At 40.8% G+C, this 14663-nt stretch overlaps 1 protein-coding gene across 1 annotated transcript in view; it reads left to right on the forward strand.

The window, feature by feature from the left end:
* Window positions 1–14663, forward strand: part of Gmds (GDP-mannose 4,6-dehydratase) — a 710626-nt gene that overhangs the window by 323655 nt on the left and 372308 nt on the right. The window lies entirely within an intron of this gene.

The raw sequence follows: 14663 nt of genomic DNA on the forward strand, positions 1-14663 counted from the left end.
AACCCAGGTCCTCTGTAAGAGCAGTCAGTGCTCTTAACTGCTGAGCCATCTCTCCAGCCCCAGTATACACCGTTTTATTCTAATTTATTACATTTATGGAACTCAATCATAGTTTCTTTTGTGTATACTTTTATTGAGTTGTTGTGCATTTCTTATAATAGATCTTAAACAAATTTGAACCCCATCTGTAGCCCACATATCCTCTCCCCACCAGATTTCATGCATTCTATCATACATGTTAAAGTCTATCTGGTCAAGCATTTGTACCCAGATGTCCCTCGGTGCATGTTCATCCACTGGAGTCCAGTCAGCCTATCTAGAGTCACTGCTGTAAAGAACATCAATTCTCCCTTAGTAACCAGTTGCCAATAGTTCCTTGGCTCATAGTTTATTTTTTTAACTCCACTTATATAATAAAATAATGAAGGATATGCATAGAAATGTGAAAATTATGTTAATACTAATGTTAAAAAATGACTAAATATTATAATATTTCTTAACACTTGAAAATTAGGTTAATCTGACAATGATATATATTTTTTTTTTAATTTTTTAAATTTTTTATTTTTTGGTCTCCCTGTAGTCCCAGCTGTCCTGGAACTCACTATGTAGACCAGAATGGCCTTGAACTTGCAGAGATCCGCCTGTCTCTGCCTCCTGAGTGCTGGGATTAAAGGCATGAGCTACCATGCCCGGTGACAATGATTTTTTTAAAAGATTGATCATTGTTTTCTGAGGAGACATTTGTACCAAAGTGAGAGTCTCTTAGTGAAGGACCATGTTGTGTTCCTATGTCTCCAACATCTGAAGTTGTGCTGGCCTGCTATGAGGCATTTAGTAAATATTTTAAATGAAAGATTGTATATCTCTTACTTCAAAGGTATGCTAGTCCATATCTTGGTAAACCATGACTCATGAGTCAAATCCAGTCTACTTGCTTTTTATTTTTTAAATACATTTTTATCAGAACATAGCCATACTCATTTGCTTACGTGTTGTTTATGGCTGCTTTCACCCTCTAGAGTCCTGTATCCTGAAAAGTCCATAATATTTACTGTTGTATAGGTCTTCAGCAAACATCTGCTGGCCCCAGTGTAGGCCACCGGACCCTTGGTTTCTTACGTGTTTCTCCCAAGTACTAGTCTTTCAGGTTTCCAGTCAACATTAATGTCAGCGAGTCAGCAGTGTCAGATCCAAGGGGCCCTGTGCACTAAAGGAAAGTTAATTTTCAGTGATGTCAGGAGTCAAACAGACCTACAACTGACCAAAGACCTGCTCATCATAGCTGCTACATACCTGAGTTTTGACACTTTCTCATTCTGTTTTCACTATTTCACTGTCTTTTCTCTATTCCAGTTCTTTTTAGTTTTCTTTCATTTTTTAAGACTTTATTTAAAGGCATTTGTGTTGTGAGGACTTTATTATGTATCTAAAGATAGTCAGAATCACTGGTGGTTTCATCAAATAAATAGTAGGAAATCACTGATGTAGGGAAGAAACCCAGTGATCCAGTGGCTGTGCTTTGCATTGAAAGCAAGTGCTTTCGTACTTTATGTTGCTCATACAAAATGTGCACACTTTAACAGTACTTACTCCAAGCTAGTGAGTAATAGGTAAGCTTTATAAATATATGTCTCTGCTGGATAACTTCAGATGTCAACCTGACATCCCTAGCAAGAGGGAACCTCCCAGGAAATTTCCTCTATCTGAATGGCCTTTGGGCATTGTCTGTGAAGCATTTTCTTGATTGTTGAGTGATGTAGGGAGGGCCCAGCTCATTATGGGTGGTGTTACCCCTGGGTAGGTAGGTGATCCTGGGTTGTGTAGGAACACAGGCTGAGCACAAGCCAGAAGAGCAAGCCAGTAAGGAATGTTCCTCCATGATCTGTGCCTCTGTTCCTGCCTCTAGGTCTCTGCCCTGCTTGAGCTCCTGTGCTTGCTTCCCTCTATAAAGGACTGTACCATAAGGTGAAATAAACCCTCTCCTTCCCCAAGTTGCCTTTGGTCAGAGTGTTTTACCACAGTGATAGAGAAACAAACTAGGACAATGTCCATAAAGCATGAAAATGTATACTGATACAGATATTAATAAACTATTCTTACTTATAAGCATTCAATTTTCAAAATAGTGTATTCATTTATTTCAAAAGTAAATGCTTTATTCTTTATTTTATGAATAAATTGTGCAAAGTTACTCATGTATTTGAGAAACTTCCTTCTACTATGATTTTTCCACACTTGAAATCGTGTATCTGTCTGTTGCTTCTGGCTTCCAGGACAGGTATCTCTATATTTATATCTTCATAAATTCAGTGTACTGTTTGCCTTGGGTGTGGCTGAGGTGGTTCCTTCTTTTGGAGATTCAATTTTACATATTCATTAGCAGAAAAGATTGTGTTTTTTTTTAACCTAAGCTATTTAATTTCTACAAAGAAATAGGCATATACAAGTTTTTTTTTTTTTTAAGACCTTTAAGTTTCATTGAAAAGCTAGAGTTAGTAAGACTGCAGTGTCATCAGATGTTGTATGGGATAAACCATGAGAAAACTGAAAAGATTTTTAGTTTTGTTAAGATAACTCATAATTAAGGATATTTAGATTTTTTTCAAATATATGATTTATATGTAATATGATCTACACCCCCGCTCCCTAGGCCCCATCTCATTATGTGGCCCACAGTGGTCTCCAACTTGAGCGGCCTCCTAGGTGCTATGATTACAGGTGTGTGCCACCATTTGGCAAAATTACTCTTACATTGAGATTATTCTGTAAAATTGAACATTAAAACTAAGTCTACTTAGCAAACCTAGCAATACATTTTTTTGATTATTCATTACAATAAAAGGTAAAAGTGTAAAAATTTACCATTTGTCACCTACGTAGTGCATGCAGTCAGTTCACTAATTATATTTTAGTTAATGCATTTGCAGAATTCTTTGTCATGTCATGATTATAGATTTGCTGATTTATAAATAATAGTAATAGAAATCTATTCCAAATAAAATAAGACATTTTGTATTAAATTAAGGGTAAACCAAAAGGAGATATAGCCTACCTTCTAGTTTGAAAGGTTAAAAAAAATTAAGCAATTAAGTTAAACTGGATTTCCTGACTCTGATGATTATGGCTATCATAATTAAAGGGTGAAATTAACATGATATCAAATGCTCTTGGCTTTTGTTTTTAGTGTGACTGCAGAATTAGAGGCTTGGATTTCCTGTAGGTAAGGAGTGACTGAAACTTTCCCAAGACTGACCAAGGTCTAGTCCTGAGGGAGGAAGGCCAGGAGAGTGTCTAATGAAAGGTGTCCACTGCCCAATGTGGCTAGGCTGGACTCCTACTCTAAAGCACCAGCTCTGTAGAAGGAGGTGGATTTCAGTCCAGTTGTTTGATGAGGATGGTTTTCTACACTACCTCATTTCAATCTTTTATCAGTAGGGAAGTCTGGAAAGTGTACTGGGAGCCACTTCTAGAGCTGACTGAGGCGGTAAAGCTTAGTTCAGCTACATGCACTTACCTCCTTGGCTGTTAGTTTATCAGGGGTGAGTCACACACAGTGATTCACTTCAGCCCTGAACACCTCTGACCTGAGTGAAAATTAAGTTACATGTTGACTGAGCACTTCTTCCATTCTCCTCCCACTTTTTTCTTTAAATGCTGAGGAATGGGTATTTGGAGCTTGGAGTGTAGCTCAGTGGCATAGCCCTTGCCTAGCATGTATGAAATCTTGTTCCAATTTTACAGAAACTAGAGTTTTAAAAAAGAATAGGACTTTAGCTGAGCTAGATAAAATATTCTGTCTTCTCAGTAAGTTTCCCTTTTTTCTTTCTCCTTCCATGCTTGTCTGACCAGTGATGCTTAACTCAGACGACTTCTCTGTGACTGTGGAGTCTTTAAAGCTGCTTCACCACTGTCTTCCCGAAGGATCTCCCCAGCTGATGGGCTCCCTGTTTCCCCTGGATTTCTACTCCAGCCCAGTGCATACTACTAAAAGGCATTAAGTGTTCATCTTAGTGTGTAGTTCAGTGTTTAACTTTTCTGAACCAAGGAATCAGTAATTTGGTTTCTAGCATCATCTTCTTCATAAAGCAATGAAAAATACCGTGCCCACCAGCTGATTTAGTAGTATCTGATTGTGTGGTTTAATGTTCAAAAGTTCTTTTAGAGACATTTTGATTTCTTAAACTTATATACTCATTTATATATGTGGGCAGATTCATACATCTATTTTTTTCTAATTTTATAACAAAAATGATACAATAACCCATTTGAAAGAACTAGGAAATAACCACCTCTCCCAAAATACTGTCAGAATTTATGAGAGAGACAAATTTAAAGATCATTCCTCCAATTCTTTCATTAATGAAGAAACTGCATATCATGAGATTTAGCTGCCTAAGGTCATAAACCTAGCAGATATTGACTGAGGTTGAAAATAATCCTGGGGAGAAGGGAGCCATATGAACATTGCTCAGATATGGAATCTGCACATGTGAATTTTCAAAAGATTTGTGTTTGTGTATATACGTCTATTTGCGAGTACATTCATTTAGCAGAGGATGCACATGTCCCTATCCAGTGTCTGGAAGTCAGAGAATAGCTTTTGGTGTTGGTCCTTGGGTACCTTTTGTTTGGGACAGTGTTTCTGATTGGCCTGAAACTTTGCCACATGGGCCAGGTTAGTTGACCTGTGAGCTTCCAGGGATTTGCCTGTCTCTGTTGCTCATCTTACTATTGCTGAGATTACAGCCTGCCACTATGCCAGTTTTTTATGTGCATTCTTAGGATCTGGACTCTTGTTCTTATTCTTGTGAAGAAGTCCCTGTAACACATAGAAATTTCAAAGTGAGAACTGGAACATTCAACCTCCCTGAGGTTGAGTGGGTACTTGAACTTTCAGTGAAATAAGTGGTGAAGCTAGAAATCTAACATCTCAACTGTTATTATCTTTTATAAAAGATATTAGTTTGGGGCTGGAGAGATGGCTCAGCGGTTAAGAGCACCAACTGCTTTTGCAGAGGACCTGGGTTCTAGTCTCAGCACCCACATGGCAGCTATGAACCATCCTTAACTCCAGTTCCAAGGGAATCCAATGCCCTCTTCTGACCTCTGCAGCATTGCACGACATGGTGCACTCACACATATGCAAGCAATACACTTATACATGTAAAATAAAAATAATAAAAGTTTTCAAAAATCTGTTGAAGAAAAATATTTCTTTCAGACATTCAGAAAAACTAGTGATAATGAATAATAAAGCATTAGTTTTAATTTTAAAATATAAACGTGATGTGAAGTAAATGACAAGTTATCAATGAAAAGAAATAAAACTGATAAAATGCATTAAAAATCATGAGGCAATACCAAGTTATACCATACCTAAAATATACTCATAATTAACAGTTTGTGTCTACCCACAAATGGATGGTGTGCTGCCACTGTTTAGATATTGAGCCATTTTTAGATGATATAACACATTCCTCTAAATATGGGCTTCATAAGAAATCATACATATCATTCTAAAACACAGTATTCACTTCACTGAGCGAATCTGACATTTTAAGGTTCATGAACTTGTGGTTTCTAGTGGTAGTCGTGAGCATTTTTTTTAAGTTACCAAGCGTTCTGTTTTGTAAAATGTCTATTATCATAAATTAACGTTAAGAACTTTTAAGCTACAGTTTGTATGCAAAATTGATTACCTAAGTTATAGTAAATCTTAAAACAATTTCCTCTTTGTTTTCTTCAACAGTATATTGGTTATTTTTTGCTTTAAAGATAAGATTCATACTTTAGGGATTCTTGATGAAACTGGGAAAGTGAGCGATGGAAGAGTGGCTTTTTCCCCCAGGTGGAGGGAACATGTGGCAATGTCTGGAGATACTTCTGGTTGTCACACTGAAAGCTAAACAGATGCCCGGGCCACTGCTGAGCATCCTATAGTACATAAGACAGTCCCTCATCTCAAAAATATACCTATGCAAAATAGCAATAGTATTGAACATGGCAAACCACCCTTACAGCTTCACCCCAAAGTGTTCTCTAATGAAAACTGTATTTTTATTATGTGTGTGAGGTGGGGGGTATGTGCACATGAATGCAGGTGCCTGGAAAGGCTGGAGGCCAGAGGCATCAGATCTTTTGGAGCTGAAGTTACAGGTGGTTATGAGCTTCCTAGCATGAATACTGGGAACCAAACTTGGGTCCTTTGCAGGAGTAGTATGTACTTTTAACCACTAAGCCATCTCTCCAGCCCACCAGAATGTTCTTGTAGAGTCTAGATGAATGTCATTTATGGCAATAAGATATTGTGCTTTTACTCTGCAGAAATTTTTGGTAGAGCTTTAGCTAGCATGTGTAACCTTGTGGCTTCTATAGCTACGTACATGGCTGTTTTGACGGTGGGTCTTTTGGTCTTACAGGGCAGACCTAGGTCAGGGAAGTATAGATTCACAGTTGTAATTTCAGTAATTTCTGTGCTCTTCCAAGACTAAGCTCTCACTTTAGCCACTTGACGATTCACAGACCAAGTCGAGAGCCTGTAACCGTCCTTTTCCTCCCAAAGCAATGAACATTCTTGTCCTTGGCTATTACCTTCAACAAGAACAAATCTTTTTGCATTTTTATAAAACAACCATTCAAACAGATTGTAGATAATCTTTTAATGCATAGAATTACAGCAATACAGTGTGATAGCATGCCTATAAATGAGAGTTTTCCTTCAAAATTTTTAGAATTCATGGGCAATTTGATACTTTAGGAGGTAATACAATGCATAATGGAGCTTCCATAGAAAACACTCCTCCTGTCCATTTAAATAATATATGTATGAGTAAAATACAAAAGTATGATTTGAAAATTACAGTCTTGCTGCTATTCAGTATCAAGTGGCTTTATATTTTATTTGTATTTCTATCAAAGGGACTTTGTGATTCATTTTTAGATGACTATCAAAACTGGGAGGGTGGAGATGGAAACCTATACATTGTGAAATGAGAGGATGAAGTAATCTATTAGAGTTCCATGGAGCCTTAATAGATTTTTAACAATACCATTTTGTCTGTTCCTAAGTGGCTAGATTATTGGCCACTCCTCTTGGACCCACCAGGTTTCTTTCACAAGTTGATATCATCTCATCTGCTATTGTATTTATGGACCAAGATAGTCCACAGATGACAGACACCTTTGGGGATCACAATGCTGTCTGGCTTGTGTTATTCTGTGTGGATATCTGGGGTGTAATTGCTCAGCCTTGAAAGGCTTTTGAAGAATCCTTGGTCTACTGAAGGTGGTTATTAGCATCAAATAAAATGGAGTCTCTCCCACTGAGTAAGATGGGACTTAGGAATTGTCTAATTGAATTGAAGAGGTTTTTATTACTAATGTTCCATAATCTATGCAGAATTTATGCTTGAAACCAAACTATTGACTGATGTCATGAAACACAACTCCCTGCAGCTCACCTAGCCAGTGTGCCCAGAGACTGAGACCCCTCAAGAGCTCTATGCCTTTGACAAGTTACTCATTCAGATCTCAGTTTCCTCATTTGCACATGGAAAGGATGATCATGCCTTCCTGTCAGGGGCATTCTCACCTGCCTTATTGGTTCAGTGTGCAGATAACAGAAGAGAACATATGATAGAGATCAATAGTATCTTGTAGATATGAGCATCCATTTGCTTCCTTTCTTCCCTTTCTCTTGTTTTCTTCTCCTAGTATGTTCAGCACTGAATTGTGTAGTATTAGTTTCTTTTCTCCTCTCCTCTCAGTGTGGAAGTCCTATACATTCAACTCTATAGTGGGATTCTTATCATTATTTCCTAGGAGTAAGATAGTGAGGAATGAAGACAGCAAAGTCCACAACTGTGGCAGTGGGATTTACTAGTGAATTAGGGTGGTCAGAAGACATTAATAAATTCCAAAAAAGATAAAATGGAGAATGGCTGGCATCACAAGAAAGCCATTTGCACATGGGGTTTTGGCTGGTAAACAAGTTCCATTTGAATTAGAGAAGTGAAACAAACAAAAAAGATCAGAAGTCAAGGATAACAGCCCATGAGAGGTCCTTGAGGAAGGCAATCCTCACATAGCTTTTGTAACCATTCATGTACTTTTATCAATGATCCTGTGAAAATTGTTTCTGAGGAACATATAGTTTTATATATAAAAAAACAACAAATTATAATCTGGAAAAAAAATTAACCACTTTACCTTTAGAAGCACATAGGCACATTCATTTGCTTGTCTTACAGAACTGAGGATTGAACTCAGGGCCTCATGCATGTTAAGGAAACACTGTCATGGAGCTACATCCCCAGTTCTGTGATTATAATTTAAATTATAAGGCAAATAATGTTTGGAATCAAAATGTATATTGGGTTTTTTCTTCCCCAAGATTTAGTTTGAGTCTGAGCTTTCTCACTTTTTGCTGTGGAATTTTACCCTTACCCACTCTTTCTCGGGTACCTGGGTACCAAAACTAGAACCTAGGGTCTCAGATATGCCAACCACTTGCTCTACTACTGACCCATATCCTTAGCTGCTCAGTTCAGATGAAGATACAAAAGTATATAACTGCTTAGATTCAGTCAGGCCCTACTACTTATTAAAGGAGGAGCTTTATACAAGTTTTTCAATCTCTGTGAACCTTGGTTTACTCATCTGTGCAATGGGGTAATGGACTTCACTTAGGGTTGTTATGGGCATTAAGGGAAATAGTATAAGTAAAGCTATTAGCACATTATCATTATTATCATCACCACTACTAATGTCCCTAGACATCAGTTTGTTTCTCCTCACAATTTAAAATGTCATAATAATAAAGCAGAATGATAGGGGTGGGATATAGTGCAGGGTAGAACATTTGCCTAGCATACCCAAGGCCCTGGGTTCCACTCCTAGCATCACAAAAATAAATTAAAAACAAACAAATCGTAATAATAAAAGGGGAAATGAATAAAGGAATAGACAGCTTGTTTAACTTGTTTCTCTGTGGGCAAATTATGAAGCTTTCAGAGCTTGGTTAATGATAATTAAAGCGATAAGACCTGAAAAAGTAGTGCGTGGATATTGAGCATTGAAGTGTTAGAATAATGGTCTGTGCTTCTGGTATGTGGGTGTTTAATTCCCAGACACTGTTACGTAGACATTCTTGATGTGCTCCTAGTGTTGGAACAAAAGTGCAAAAGCAGAGTGGAGGATTACTAGCCTAAGCAGGGTGCAGTTGAGGAAGAGAAGATATAATCTAAACACCAAGAAAGGCAGGTTCACAGCATGGCTTTATTCATGCAATGGGGAACTCATTACCCACACTGTTGAAGAAGATTAGCCAAAGGTACACACAAAACAACTTAACCTGGGCCCAGGTGTCTCTTAGGATCATATCAGTTCATGTGTATGAAATCAGCAAACCATTTTTCAAGGAGGGGCACTGTATTTTCTAAAACCTTAGGACTGACATTTCTTTATTCAGATGGCCACATTCGGCTGTACATCCATGGAATACATGGTGGACATTTAATCTGGAAAACTAGACATTGTGGGAGGTTTCTTAACTCCATGGGTACATTGAACTATTCCCAGCAGGAAGCAAATAAAAGATAGGGAGCTGAAAATATAAGAAAAAGAAGATGAGCTTTTGATCTAGGTCCAGCATTATAATGAGTCCATATATCATGCATGAATGACTTACCTGCTTCTCTCTAAAAATGGAGAACTGGTTAGCCTTTACTGAATGTGGGATTGTGAATATGAAAATAGTCACGTTTCTGGACTGGATTTGGACAGAGGGGAGAAAGGGGTTGTGTGTTCCCCAAGAAACACACTCCAGAGCTTGATGGCACCTCTGTCCTCATGAGGGCTACCACACATCCCCATAGTGGCTCTCACCATTCATCTGGGAGCCTGGCCTGGCATCCATGGAGGCTGGTCATGTTATATTCTCCTCTTTTCCTCCAGCTGATGGATGAACATGTTTGTAGCCACTCCTCTCAAGGCCTTCATCTTCTTGGTGTTTTAAGTGTATTTTTTTTAATTGAACAGGATTCTAAGTGCTTGGAGGTTGAAATGTTATAAGTACTTCTTCAAAAGTTTGGAGTCCTCATGTGCTAATAGCTTACATTTTTTAAAGGTTTCAACTCAGGACTGCTTAGTGATGATAGAGATGATAATGGTGACCCAGCAGCCAAGAAGTATGTAATCCTAACCATGTACCAGGTGCTCTTTCCAGTCTTCTCCTTTGTCCTCATGGTAAGACTGCAGTACATGTGGTGCATTCATTCTACATGCAAGGAGGAGTTGAGAGGGGTTAACATACCTTGCTGTAGTAGATGAAGGTCACCAGATGGAACCCTGGCAACTTGACTCTGAGCTTGGGTGGCTGTCCATTGCATTATTCTATTCCTCATGTGGCCTGTCCTTTCTGTTACACTTTGTTTCCCCAAATGAACTTTGTTCCAGTCCCATTTAGGTTTGCTGAACCTTAAAGTATGCTGTGGTGTTTTAACTACTTAACATCAGTGGAAAACTGAGGTGATGAAGTATGAAACCATGGCTTCATCTGAATTTTGTTACATGGTTGACCTGGAAATCAGGACTAAGCAACCCCCTAGCCCAGTCTGTGTGTGGACATTCACACGCTTTGTCTCATGTACTTGGTCTGTAGAAACTATCCTATATGTTGGAATGGAATGCTAACAACTACTTTCATCTTCTAGAATTCTTTAAATCATATATTTGTATGATTACTAAATCAGCTTTCTTGTGATTTTCTTAAGAATATTTGTTCTGATTTGAAATATATTGGAATTGGCAGCTCACAGAACATTGCTTTCATGCAAATCAAGTAACAGCTTCAAGAGTTGTGTGTAGACTCTAAAATTTAAAGCTGGCAAGGGTGAGCAGGAAGGGAGAGGAAACTTACTTCCTTGTACATTCTGTTCAATAGCTTTCTTTTCTTTGTGACCAAAATTCCTGAGAGAACAATTTAAAGCAGCAAAGAATTATTTTGGTTCATGTCTTCAGAGGGTTTAGCCATGGTTGCTTATCTCTGTACACTTGAGCTTCTGAAAGCACAGGTGTATAGAGGGGGAAACAGGAAGCAGAGAGGAAGCATAAGAAGGGCCCAGGGTAAGGTGTGCTCACCAGGGACAGAGCCCCAGTGACCTACTTCTCTTAGCTAGTCTCCACCTACCAAAGTTTCTTCCACTTCTCAAAATAGCACCACCAGCTTGGGACCAAATGCTCAACACATGAACCTACAAGGGATGGTTTGTATTCACACCATTACATGGCAGAATGTCAGCATGTCTTAAAACATTTGCAGATGTTTTCTCTCTTGTTATTTTGTTTATTTCGCTCCTACTGCTGCTGTGGCCAGCCTTGTGTGTGCTACCTCCTGTACAGTCTTTTATTAGGCCTTTGCATGGGAGTCCCAGAGGAATGAACAACTCAAGAGGTATAGACGTTATTGGAAGAGAAAGACAGTGTAGCAAGTAGGAGAGTCATAAATTCCTTTCTTTGTGGGTTTGTTGTTGTTGTTGTTCTCTGATTATATATATGCATACACATACATATGCATATATTCTGTATCAAGTTATGACATTGTTTACTGTCACAAAATATTAGTAGTCAGCCTTTATATGTAGTTATTCTTGCCCTTAAGAGTCAAACCCTCCTTAAAAAATGGTTTGGCTCCTGCCCTCAGGCCTCTCTTGGGGTAAGTCTATCGCGCAGCCCTCCGCGCCTTGACTCCCCCAGCCGCTGTTCACCCTTCCATCTCCCCCGCTGTTCTCTATTCCTAGTTTGGGCCCTGTGCCATTCCTAGTCCTGGGGCCCCAGACACCTGGGGAGCCAGTGCTGCTTCCTGATCCTTTTCACCCCGATCGGCTTGGTGCCTTCCTTGGGCCCCAGGAGCACTGCTTCTGGACCTGGCCCCGCCCTCACCTCTCTCTGCTTCCCTGGACCTGCACCACCGGCTAACTCTCCTGGCTTGCTCTCCTATCCTCAGGCCTCTTGGGGTGGGTCTATCGCGCAGCCCTCCGCGCCTTGACTCCCCGGCCACATTCACCCTTCCATCTCCCCCGCTGTTCTCTGCTCCTAGTTTGGGCCCTGTGCCATCCCTAGTCTTGGGGCCCCAGACCCCTGGGGAACTGGTACTGCTTCCTGATCATTTTCACCCAGACCAGCTTTGTGCCTTCCTTGGGCCCCAGGAGCACTGCTTCTGGACCTGGCCCCGCCCTCACCTCTCTCTGCTTCCCTGGACCTGCACCACCGGCTGGCTCTCTTGGCCTGCTCTCCTACCCTCAGGCCTCTCTTGGGGTGGGTCTAACGCGGACCCCTCCGCGCCTTTACTCCCCCGGCCTCATTTGCCCTTCCATCTGCCCCGCTGTTCTCTGCTCCTGGTTTGGGCCCTGCGCCATTCCTGGTCTTGGGTCCCCAGACACCTGGGGAACCAGTGATGCTTCCTGATAATTTTCGCCCAGGCCAGCTTGGTGCCTTCCTTGGGGCTCCAGGAGCACTGCTTCTGGACCTGGCCCCACCCTCACCTCTCTCTGCTTCCCTGGACCTGCACCACCGGATAACTTTCCTAACCTGCTCTCCTATCCTCAGGCCTCTTGGGCTAGCTCTATCGCGCGGCCCTCTGCGCCTTGACTCCCCCGGCCTCATACACCCTTCCATCTCCCCCGCTGTTCTCTACTCCTAGTTTGGGCCCTGTGCCATTCCTAGTCTCGGGGCCCCAGACACCTGGGGAACCAATACTGCTTCCTGATCCTTTTCACCCAGACCAACTTAGTGCCTTCCTTGGGCCCCAGGAGCACTGCTTCTGGACCTGGCCCCACCCTCACCTCTCTCTGCTTCCCTGGACCTGCACCACTGGCTAACTCTCCTAGCCTGCTCTCCTACCCTAAGGCCTCTCTTGGGGTAAGTATCGTGAGCCCTCCGTGCCTTGACTCCCCTGGCCTAATTCACCCTTCCATCTCCCCCGCTGTTCTATACTCCTAGTTTGGGCCCTGCACCATTCCTAGTCTTGGGTCCCCAGACACCTGGGGAACCAATACTGCTTCCTGATCCTTTTCACCCAGACCAACTTAGTGCCTTCCTTGGGCCCCAGGAGCACTGCTTCTGGACCTGGCCCCGCCCTCACCTCCGTCTACTTCCCTGGTCCTGCAACACCCACCAGCCTGTTTCTGGGGCAGATAGCCTCTTTCTGGGGCTCAAAGGCTTACCTTTCCTCTCCCTGATCCTTTGCATCCAGCACAACCCAGCTACTCAATCCACTCCCTGGGAAAACTTGGGGTTGCTTCCCACCCCATCTGCCTTTGCATCCCTGCCTGGCACGGCCACAGCCAGGATCTCAGGTCAGTCCAACACCCAAGTTCCTGAGGCCAAAATCATTCTTAGAAGATTCCAGACCTAAAGAGAAAGTCTGAAAACTTCTGACCCACATTGGAATTGAGACACCGCGGAACTCCTGAAGACAAAATCAATCTGGCCACGACAATATAAAATCAAAAGAGAGAACCAGAAGCTTAGAAAAACCAGCTCTTCATACCCAAAAAGTAAACCACAAAGACACATAAAGTTCAAAAAAAGAAGCAGAACTAAACTTGAAGGCCGGAGTATCACACAAGAGTCAGAAACTACAAAAGAAATTCACATGTCAAAATCACAGAGAAAAAATAATAACATGAAAAACCAAAATAACATATCCCCACCAAATACCAGTAATCCTCTAGAGGAGCACAATGAGAACCTCTAGAGAAATTGCAGGACATGGAACTCAAAAGAACAATGATGAATATGATAAAAGAATTCAGTGAATTTAAAGAACACACAAACATGGTAATCATAGAGCTGAAGGAAGATAGGGATAAACTTCTGAATAAATTCAGAAAAGAGCTAGAAATATTGAAGAATACTCAGGCTGAAATAAAGAACGAAGTGAAACACTCCATAAGCCAATTAGAAATGACAGAAGAAAGCCTCACCATAGGATGAACGAAATGGAAAACAGAGTCTATCAAGACTGGAAGATAAAGTGGACGAACTGGACCACTCAAGCAAAGACTATGAAAAATTTAAGAAATCACAAGAATGGAATTTGCAGGAATTGAGTGATACCATAAAAAGACCAAACTTGCGAATCATAGGCATACAGGAAGGAGAAGAATCCCAAGACAATGGCATGGACCAGATCTTCAACAGAATTGTGGAAGAAAATTTCCCAAACTTAAAGAAAGACATGCCCATACAAATACAAGAAGCATACAGAACACCAAACAGACAGGACCAGAACAGAAACTCTCCACGGCACATCGTAGTAAAAACACTACACGCACAAAACAAAGAGAAAATTCTGAAAGCTGCAAAAGAGAAACAACAAGTCACATATAAAGGAAAACCCATTAGGATCACAGCTGACTTTTCAATGCAAACTATGAAAGCCAGAAGAGCCTGGACAAAAGTATTCCCAGTGTTAAATGACCTAACCCAGATTCCTATATCCAGCAAAAAATGTCTATTATAGTTGAAGGGGAAAGAAAAATCTTCCATGAGATAAATAGGCTGAAGGAATTCTTGCCCACAAAACCAGCCTTTCAGAGAGTTCTCGGAGCAATACAAAAAGCTGAAGAAAGGAATGACTATACCCAAGGGATTGCAGA

The sequence above is a fragment of the Nannospalax galili genome, unplaced genomic scaffold (genome assembly GCF_000622305.1).
Source record: "Nannospalax galili isolate Female #2095 unplaced genomic scaffold, S.galili_v1.0 scaffold737, whole genome shotgun sequence".
NCBI lineage: Eukaryota > Metazoa > Chordata > Mammalia > Rodentia > Spalacidae > Nannospalax > Nannospalax galili.